Here is a 9560-nt window from a genome sequence, read left to right as displayed (position 1 = left end):
AGAGCGCTTATCTAGCATGTGTGAGGCCCTGGGTTTGATTCTCAGCACCACATATAAATAAATAAAATAAAGGTCCATTGAAAACTAACAAAATATTTTTTAAAGGGGGGGGTGATATGAACGGTGAATTGTATGTATGTCTTTTTTATCACAATAGTGAAAAAAGAAATTGAAAGGGTACATTTGATGTTGAAGCTCGAAAGTCTCTTACAGATAGTTGGGAACAGTTGTGTCAATTCAGAGATGGGCACACTGAAATTCAGGAGGTGAAGTGCTTCATCAGAAAGCTCCCAGCCAGGGATGGGATTGTGGCTCAGTGGTAGAGCACTTGCCTAGTGTGTGTGAGGCACTGGGTTTGATTCTCAGCACCACATATAAATAAATCAATAAAATAAAGGTCCATCAACATCTAAAAAAAAATTTAAAAAAAAAAAAAGAGAGAGAAAGCTCTCAGCCAGAGGCTTGGCCACAGCCAACCAAAGCTGGAGAAGCTTCCCAGATCCCTATTCTTCCCGCAGCAGCCTGATGGGACACCGTAAACTACAGGTGACTCAGGGCCCTTGCCTAGGGTTGCATTGAAGTACACTCCTGAGCACATTTTCTTGTTTGTTCGTCTGGTTCTTTCCCAATAATAAGCTCCCGGAGAGCAAGATCTGTGTTTTAGTCAGCTTTTTCACTGCTGTGACCACAAGACCTGATAAGAACAATTTAAGAGGAGGAAAAGTTTATTTATCTTCTAGGCAGTCTCAGTCCGTAGGCAGCTGGCTCCATTGCTCTAGGCCTGAGGTGGGGCAGAACAGCACAGTGGAAGGGCACGGTGAGGGAGAGTAGCCCAGGAAGCAGAGAGAGAGAGAGAGAGAGAGCTCTGCTCACCAGGGGCAAAATATATACCCCAAAGGCACGCCCCCAGTGACCCACTTCCTCCACTCGCAGCCTGCTGACCCACAGTTACCACCCAGTTAATCCATCAAGTGAATTAAAGCCCTGATTAGGTGAAGGCTCTCATAACATGATCATTTCACCTCTGAACTTTCTTGCGTGATCTCACACATGAGCTTTTGGGGGACATCTCATATAAATCATAACAATTCTTGTCTTTACTTATGTGTATATGTATTTCAACACCTGCTGACTTGCCTAACAAATAATAAAACCTGAAGAAAAATTTGTTAATGGATGAATAAATAAACGAATGAGGTATCTATCAGCAGATATCGGCTACTCAGCCTGAAAGATGAGTGTCAGATAGATGGTCTATAAGTTTCATTATTTGATTCATCAGTCCTTGAATATTGAACCTGAATCCAATTGCAAGAAGCAACTGGAGTTTGGAAAACAAATCAAAACTCACATTTGTACAAAATAATATGAAAATATTTGCTTGCAATCTTAAAAAAAGTAAACAGCAAGAGTTGGTGCCCGTGGACTGTGACTTATCCATTTTGTACTTTGCAACATTCAAAGGCCTTTTATTAAGCAAGAAAGGTGAAGTCTGGCTCCCTCTTGTGGTCACCTATTTTTAAAAGACCAATGCAACGAGGTTTGTGATCCTGAGAAATTTGTATGTAAATAGTAAATAGCATTCTGCTTCTCACTGGAGGAATATTGCTTCCTTGAGATTTGTTGCCTTTTTTATGTTTGCACTGCTGATTAAATTCAGGGATGCTTTATCACTGAGCTACATCCTCATCCCTATTTATTTATTTATATTTGAGGCAGGGTCTTGCTAAGTTGCTGAGGCTCAAACTTAGGATCCTCCTTCTGCAGCCTCCCGAATGGCTGGGATTTCAGGTGTGCACCACAGTACCTGGCAAGACTCATTGCTTCTAACACTAGCCATGCCTCTTAACAATTTCAAATCAGAATATTCTACTTGCCAAAGATGTAGTCAGGCTGGATGTAATGTTCTGTTAGGGTTTATACACTTAGAGGTCCTACAGAAAGAGAATTAACATACATGAGATCAGAAGTTAAAACCATTTTATAAGGATTTCCCTCAATGCCAGTAGGTAAAGTCCACATGTCATCTAAGGACATTCACGGTCAGCCCTCATCTTTTTCTCCAACCTCTCCTCTCTCACGTTCTCCGCATCTTCCTGTTCTCTTGACTCCTGGAAGGCCTGCTGCACATCTTTCAAGACTACTTAAGCATAATTTCCTGGATAAAATATTTTCTATCTTCAAAAAGTGTATTTCTTCCTTCGTCCATCCATCCCCTCCTACTCTGCTCTAGTGACTGGCCAACTCTTGCTGCACTTGGGTGTATATTTTTCTGAACCCTTCATTAATGGTTGTGTTCCTTGTCAGAGTTTCTGTCTTAAGACAAGTAATTTCTCACTCTCATTCACCCAGTGCTTAGCACAGGGGTACAATAAATGTTTATCAAATTGCTATAAATAGAGTAGCGAGGCAGAAAATCATAATGGAAACAAAGGACAGGCCAACACTAGTGCAGTCAGTGCTTCAGATCTGTGGGTTTCACATCTGTGGATTCAACCAACCACAGACAAAAATATTTTTAAAAAATTAAAAATTTGCACTGAATATGTATAGGACTTTGTCATCCTTCCCTAAGCAATATAGTATAACAATTATTTACAAACACTTACATTGTTTTGGATATTACAAGTCATTTAGGATGATTTGAAGTATATGGGAGGATTGCACAGGTGATATGTAAATACCACCCCATTTTATAGAAAGGACTTGAGCTTCTCCCGGATTTTGGTATCCAGGGGCATAGTAGGATCAATCCCCTATGGAGACTGAGGAATGACTATAATTGGAACTTAGCTAAAAAGTACAGCCTTATTCCTCTAATAAAAAAAACATGAAGAGACAGGACTCGATGAAGGGATATAGAAAATTAGCTCAGAGAGGCTATACTTGTCCTAAGTCACACACCCCAAAGTGACAGAGCAAGGACCAGAATGCATACTCCTAACTCCACTCCCCACTTGGTTTTAGGTGTCCTCTTGGCAGGGATCTCTATGCCTGGACTGGGTATTTCAGCTCTCTGTAAAAACACATACATAAAATATTTCAGTAAATGGTAAAATATTATTTAGACACTACAGACAACCCTCATTAACCAGGCACCCCCTTCCTGAGGCCCCAACAAATGAACAAAAGCACAAGCCACACTCCCTAGGCTCCACAGACTATCAGGAGTATTGTTGAAAAGCCTGGACCCATGCTCTTCCATTACCAGTCAGACAGTCCTGTGCAATCGACTCCTCTCTCTTAACTTCCTCTCATATACTGCTTGTATAGGAAAAACTGATGTGTGAGAGATTTCAATGAGTTTACGTGAACACACAGATAATTAACTAATTTCAACTTTAAAAAAAATTTTTGGAGTTGTAGATGGACAGAATGCTTTTACTTTATTTGTTTATTTTTATGTGGTGCTGAGGATCGAACCCAGTGTCTCACACATGCCACGCAAGGGCTCTACCTCTGAGCTACAGCCCCAGCCCTAATTTCAACTTTTAAAGAATGATTTCTCAGTTACTCAGATTGGACTATCTATGTTGATGAAATTCGCCCCAAAACATCCTATTTTTTTTTCTTTACATTAGATACTGTGTTTGAAGGGTGATTTATTTCAAAATGTATATATACCCACTATGTTAGCTATGCCAGCAGGACCACCTTGGGCCCTTCTCTCTTGCTTTCATAGTTAAGAAACTATCTTGGTTCCGACATTGCAGCAAATCCCTTCTTTACTCTTGAGCTTATCTGCTTCTGAGGTTTAGGGGTTGTAGGCAACTCTTTAAGATACTGGCTAAGGCTCTTGTCACCAATGAAGAAGGAAGCCCTGCCTGCTTGCTTCTCAGAGAAGCTGTTCTCTGAATACCCATAAAAGGGAAGCTGGATCTTAGGGGGCATTGATTGTCTTTAGTTACTAAAGGACACTATAAGTCTTTAGTTACTTTTTTCTCCCTGTAAATGGCTTCATCTCTCTAACCTCCCATTATTTTCAATACCAGTTCATGATATAAACATCTCTGGATGAATTAGGGAATTAACAGCATCCCTTGGCCAACTGCTTTTTATAACCATAGTCTCCCAACTTCCTGAGCTCATGGCTTCTACCTTTTATGGGTGCATGCGTGGTATTCTCTTCTATCTGAGCACACGCATCCTCCTAATAAGGTGGGATCTGCGTGGCCCTTAGGTAATGGGTCCATCAGACTGTGTCTGTTTCCTTGCCAAAAGCTAAAAGGAATGCAGCTCCCCCAGAGTAAGGGGAGGTCTTTATTTGGAGAATGAGTTATTTGAATCAAAGGTCTTAGGAATTCCCAATTTTTTTAAATTCGTAGATGGATACAATGACTTTATTTTATTTATTTTTGTGATGCAGACAATTGAACCGAGTGCCTCATAGGTAAGCACTCTACCACTGAGTTACAGCCCCAGCCCAGGAGTTACCACTTTTTGATACCATTTGAAAGAAAAACTCAGTTGAAATTTTCCTGGAAAAAGACTAATTAAACATTAATTTTGATAGTAACTGAATTTCTTGGTTAAAGATGACAACTTGCTATTTAGCAAAAGAGAAGAATTTCAAGACAGGTGCATGTCAATACCTAAGCACTTGACTCCTACAAAGATTAGTAATTATGACTCAGGTATTTAGGTGAAAGCCTGGGCTGATGTTTCCTAGCTTTGTGCATCAGAGTCCTGGGAAAACTCTGTAGTTCCATGATCTTCCATAATCTGGAAGATTTCTTGTCTTTTCTTATAGAAATTAAATCCACATGTAGTAAATTATTAAATAAGCATGTGTTGTAATGTATTTGGGTAACTATCGGGCAAGCTAAAAATAGTTGGCCACAAGTCTTATAAAAGTTACTCAATCATTGTCTGGAAGGCAGCGTGAACGGCAAGTTGCCATTTCTGTATGCTCTGTGTGTGAGGAGATACAGGACTTGGGGTAGTCTGTAAAAAAATCACTTTCCTTGCATGAGCAGGTGAAGATGAGGGATAAGGTCAAGCCAAAGAAAAGAAGATCCCAAGAATCATCTGTTGGGTCCATTGGCAGATGATTCTTGGGATCTTCTTTTCTGATTTTTTTTCTCTTATTTTCTAGAGGCTGACATTTACACATGTGAAAAATATCAAAATCCCCAAACATTCTGATCTACCCCCCTGCCCCTGGTTCTGGTGCAACAGGAGCCAGCAAATCTCAAATTCTTGAGACCTTTGGATTTGCAGGTTGATTAGAGTTTTTTCCTGATCTTCTGTGATTATTGTGGATGCTAAAAATGATAGACAAATAAGCCTATCTGTTTAGAAATCCACAGAAAGGAAATCTAATCTCAAATCTCTTTAGCTAATGCTAGAACCACTTACTACTTGTATAGTACCAGCAGGAAGAGACTTGGGAAAATTGAGTCCTGGAAGGCAAGAAAGAGGAACATTTCAAACAGAAGGACATAATCGGGTTTCCCAGACACTGTAGATAAATCAAATAAGTCTAGAACATAATGTGTATATGCAATTTCTTTAAAAAAAAACACAGCTTTTTTTGCAGTATAATTGACATGCAATAAATATTGAAATATGCATATTTAGCCAGATATAGTAAAGCATGCCTGTAATTTTAGTAACATGGGAGGCTGAGGCAGGAGGATCATCAGTTCAAGGCTAGCCTGGGCAAATAATCAAGACCCTGTTGAAAAATAAAATTATAAAAGGTCAGGGAATTTTGTATACTGGTAAAGTACCTCTGGATTTAATTTCTAGTACCCAAACAAACAACAACAATAAGAAAAAAAATATTTAAAGTGTATAGTTCAATAAGTTTTTGCATATGTAATACCCCCAAGCCATCACCACAACAAAAACAAGAAAATGAGCACCTCTTTCACCCCAGTTTTTCTCTCCTGTTCATTTATAATCCTTCCTTTCTACTTTTCCCTAACCCTCCTTCCTAGGCAATCAGTGGTGTGCTTTCTGTCACTATAGGTTTGTTTGCATTTTCTAGAATTTTATATAAATCAAACAATACAGTGCCTATTCTTTTTGTTTGGGGAGGATGTAGGGTTTTTATGTTCTCTTGGTGTAATTTTTATTTTTATTTTTTGAAATTGAGACTCATTCATGTCAGAGCCTACATCAATAATTTATTCATTAGTTTTTGCTTTTATGAGTGACATTTCATAGTGAGAAAATAATACGGTTTGTTTACCCATTCATCTGTTTGGTGGACATTTGGGTTGTTTTCAGTTTGGGGTTATTATAATATTTCTTTGAACATTTGTGTTCTTGACTTTGTATGAATATTTATTCAATGTACCAAGTATTTGTGTTTCCCCCTCTTCCCAAATCATTTGCTAAAATCTAATCCCCAAGGTTGTGGTATTAAGAGGTGGGCCTTTGGGAAGTAATTAGATCATGAATAGAATTAATGTTCATACAAAAGGGACACAAGAGAGCTTCTTGCTCTCTTTCCACCACACAAAGACACAGGAAAAAGATGGCATCTACCAACCAAAAAGTGGGCTCTCATCTGGCCCCTTGATATTGTACTTCCCAGCTTCCAGAACTGTAAGAAACAAATGCAATTTGTTTAAGCCACCTGGTTTATGGTAGCCCAAACTGACTGGGATAATATGTGTTATTTTCTCTTGGGTAAGTACTAGGAGTAAAATGGCCAGATCATATAGCATACATATATTTAACTTTTTAGGAAACTGCCTTATGGCTCAGATACAAGGTACCTCCCTATTAGTGAACAGTCAGATGAGGATGGTGGGGACACAAGGTTAAGAGAATAATTCTATAAAATGGGCCCACTGTGCTGACTCCCACATGCTTTCTTTTCCAAGAAGCAATATGCCTGCAGCTCCCTCTGGTCTAAGTGAACAGGAAATGTCACATTCCTCGGCAAACTACCTGTTAACTGCAGAAGAAATGCAGGCCCAAAATAATGTTGATAAGGGGAACTCAAGTTACCCTGAAGGAGGACCAGATCCTGAAACTTGGGGAAATAAGGACAATTCCTCCTAACCATAAAAGAGGGACGTTATCGGGTTTCCTAGACACTGTAAATAGAACCTAAGTGTGTATGTGCAATTTAAAAAAAAAACAAACAGCTTTTTTGCAGTATAATTGACGTGCAATAAATATTGAAATATGCATATTTAGCCAGATATAGAGCTTATGGTTAAGAATCCAATTAAAATGGGTCAGTGTTACCTAGAGCTGTCATGGCAGAAAGGACTTGAAAGTCTGATGTCATCCTGCTGTCAAGCAAAAGTCAAGAGGTGGACCTGGGTGAGACTCTCTGGAAACTTCTCTGGGATACTCAATACAACTGGAGTGCAGAAGAGGCATGTTGTCCCTCTCCTTTCTGAGAGGACTCCCTCTTTCCCTTGAGTCCCCTTTCCTTTTTCCTATCCCTTTAATAAACTTGTTCCTGTTATTCTGAGCAACAAGTCTGAAATCTTTCTGACTTGACTGCAGGAATTGGGGTTTGACAGAGGTGGTATCTTCATATTATTTAAGTTTCCTGGAAGGCCCCAGCTCTGGAACACCCCAAACTCATGTGTTAAACAATGTAAGAATTTTCAGAGGTTAAGTGTCTGTGTTATGAGAGGCTTATGAAATCTGTCAATCAGAATGTGCTGACAATCTTCAAAAAGCATCTGGGGACACAAGCCTGGCTGGAATAAGAGGAGGGGCAGGAGTTAGGCTGCGGAGACATTGAGCACAAGCTACTCTCAGAGACCTTACACTCTAAGATGATGCTTCAAATTCAGGTAACAGCCAAGGTCTTATGTTTAAAATAGGGGGTCACTCTACATTTACTACAATAAAGGGTATTGTTTTCCTAGTTCATAGTTTTTAGGTGGGACTTTACAGGACAAAATGTTTCTTTTGAATTTCCCCAAATCACAAGGCCACATTACTTCTTGAATAATACTCAGTGTTAAGGTTGGATAAAAACCAGCTGGAACTTCTCATAGCTTTTAAACAAAGCTTTAAATATGTCACATGCATCTTCATCCTCTTCCAATAGGGAACACCCCTCCAGAAGACAAATAAGGAGATAGGAGAGGAGCCACAAAGCCAGTGAGAAGCACGGTCACCATCTGTCCTGGTTTGACTGGACTGTCCCAGTTTTATCACTGACTCTCCTGCATGTGTGAGGGTGCTGGAACATGGCCTACTTCCATCAAAACTGGAACAAGAATCAAATCAATAAGGCCTGGGGGCTTGGATGGAGGAAGGAAGATGTCACACAATCTCTGGAGAATATTTCTCATTTCTTCCTAAAAATGAAAAGTGTAACTTGACAGGCAACAATGTGGTATGTGTGGAGCAGTCATATAAAAACGAGGGGGCTCATAAGATCAAAATGTGTCTGAGATGCTCAATAAAGCAAAATGCATATCAGCAATATCAAGAAAAATGGCTGGAGTGGAGTTTAGGATTCCTTCCCTGCCCATCTCTCTCCTCCCTATGGCCCGGGCTTCTCCTACACATTTTGGATACTGCTGTGAGTTGAACTGTGTCCCCGCCACCTACCATCCTAGATATGTTGAACTTATGACCTCAGCTACCTTAGATCATGACCTTATTTAGAAATAGGGTCTTGAATGATATAATCAATCTATGATAAGGTTATGCTGGGTTGGGGCAGGAGAGCTAATCCAGTGACTGCTGACCTTAGGAAAAGAGGGACATTTGAACACAGAAACACACAGGAGGGAAGAAGGCTGTGTGATGACAGGAGCAGAAATTGGAGGGATCCTTCTAAAGTCAAGGAACACCAAAGATTGCTAACAGGCACTAGAAGTTAGCAGAGAGGCTTGGAGCATTTCCTCCCAGATCCTCCAAAAAAGAAGTCAACCCTGCCCAACTTCTGAGCTCCAAATTTTACCCCACAGAACTAAGAGCAAATCCATTTCCATTGTTTTAAACTACTGGCTTGTGGTATTTTGTTCTGGAAGCCCTAGGAAACTAATGCAGAAGCTTCTACATGTGCTATTAATCATTTAGGTCCTGATTTAACAAAAGTGTATGGAGTAGTTACAGTGGTCCAGGGCCTGTGTGGGCATTGTGAGAGAAACAAAGCAGAATGACATTCAGGAGGAGCTTTACCAGTACCAGGTTCTGGTACTTTATTATAGCAGCCCAAATTGACTAACACAGTGTTTTCCTTTTTCTTGGGTAAATACCTAAGAGTAAAATCATGATCACATGATGGTTGTACGTTCAACTTTTTAAGATACTGCCAAAGGGTCAGGGATATAGCTCTGTGGCAGAATGCTTGTCTGGCACTTGCCTGGGTTCAATCCTCAGCACCAAAAACAAACAAACAAACAAAAACAGAAATGGCCAAACTGATTTTTAAAGTCATCTGAGTCTATTACATCCCCACCAGTAAGTGCTTCCCCTTTTCATGGACTACTCATGTGTATTTTCCAAGTCTTGCTTAGCTATTCCCCATCTTTCTGTCTTCTAGTGTCCTCTTCAATTTATTTCTTCAGTGTTATATAGTATAATTTTAATTATGAAGGTCTTTTACCTCTTAGGTTAGATTTATT

The sequence above is a fragment of the Marmota flaviventris genome, chromosome 4 (genome assembly GCF_047511675.1).
Source record: "Marmota flaviventris isolate mMarFla1 chromosome 4, mMarFla1.hap1, whole genome shotgun sequence".
Classification (NCBI taxonomy): Eukaryota; Metazoa; Chordata; class Mammalia; order Rodentia; family Sciuridae; genus Marmota; species Marmota flaviventris.
Note: the sequence above shows the minus strand (reverse complement) of the source record.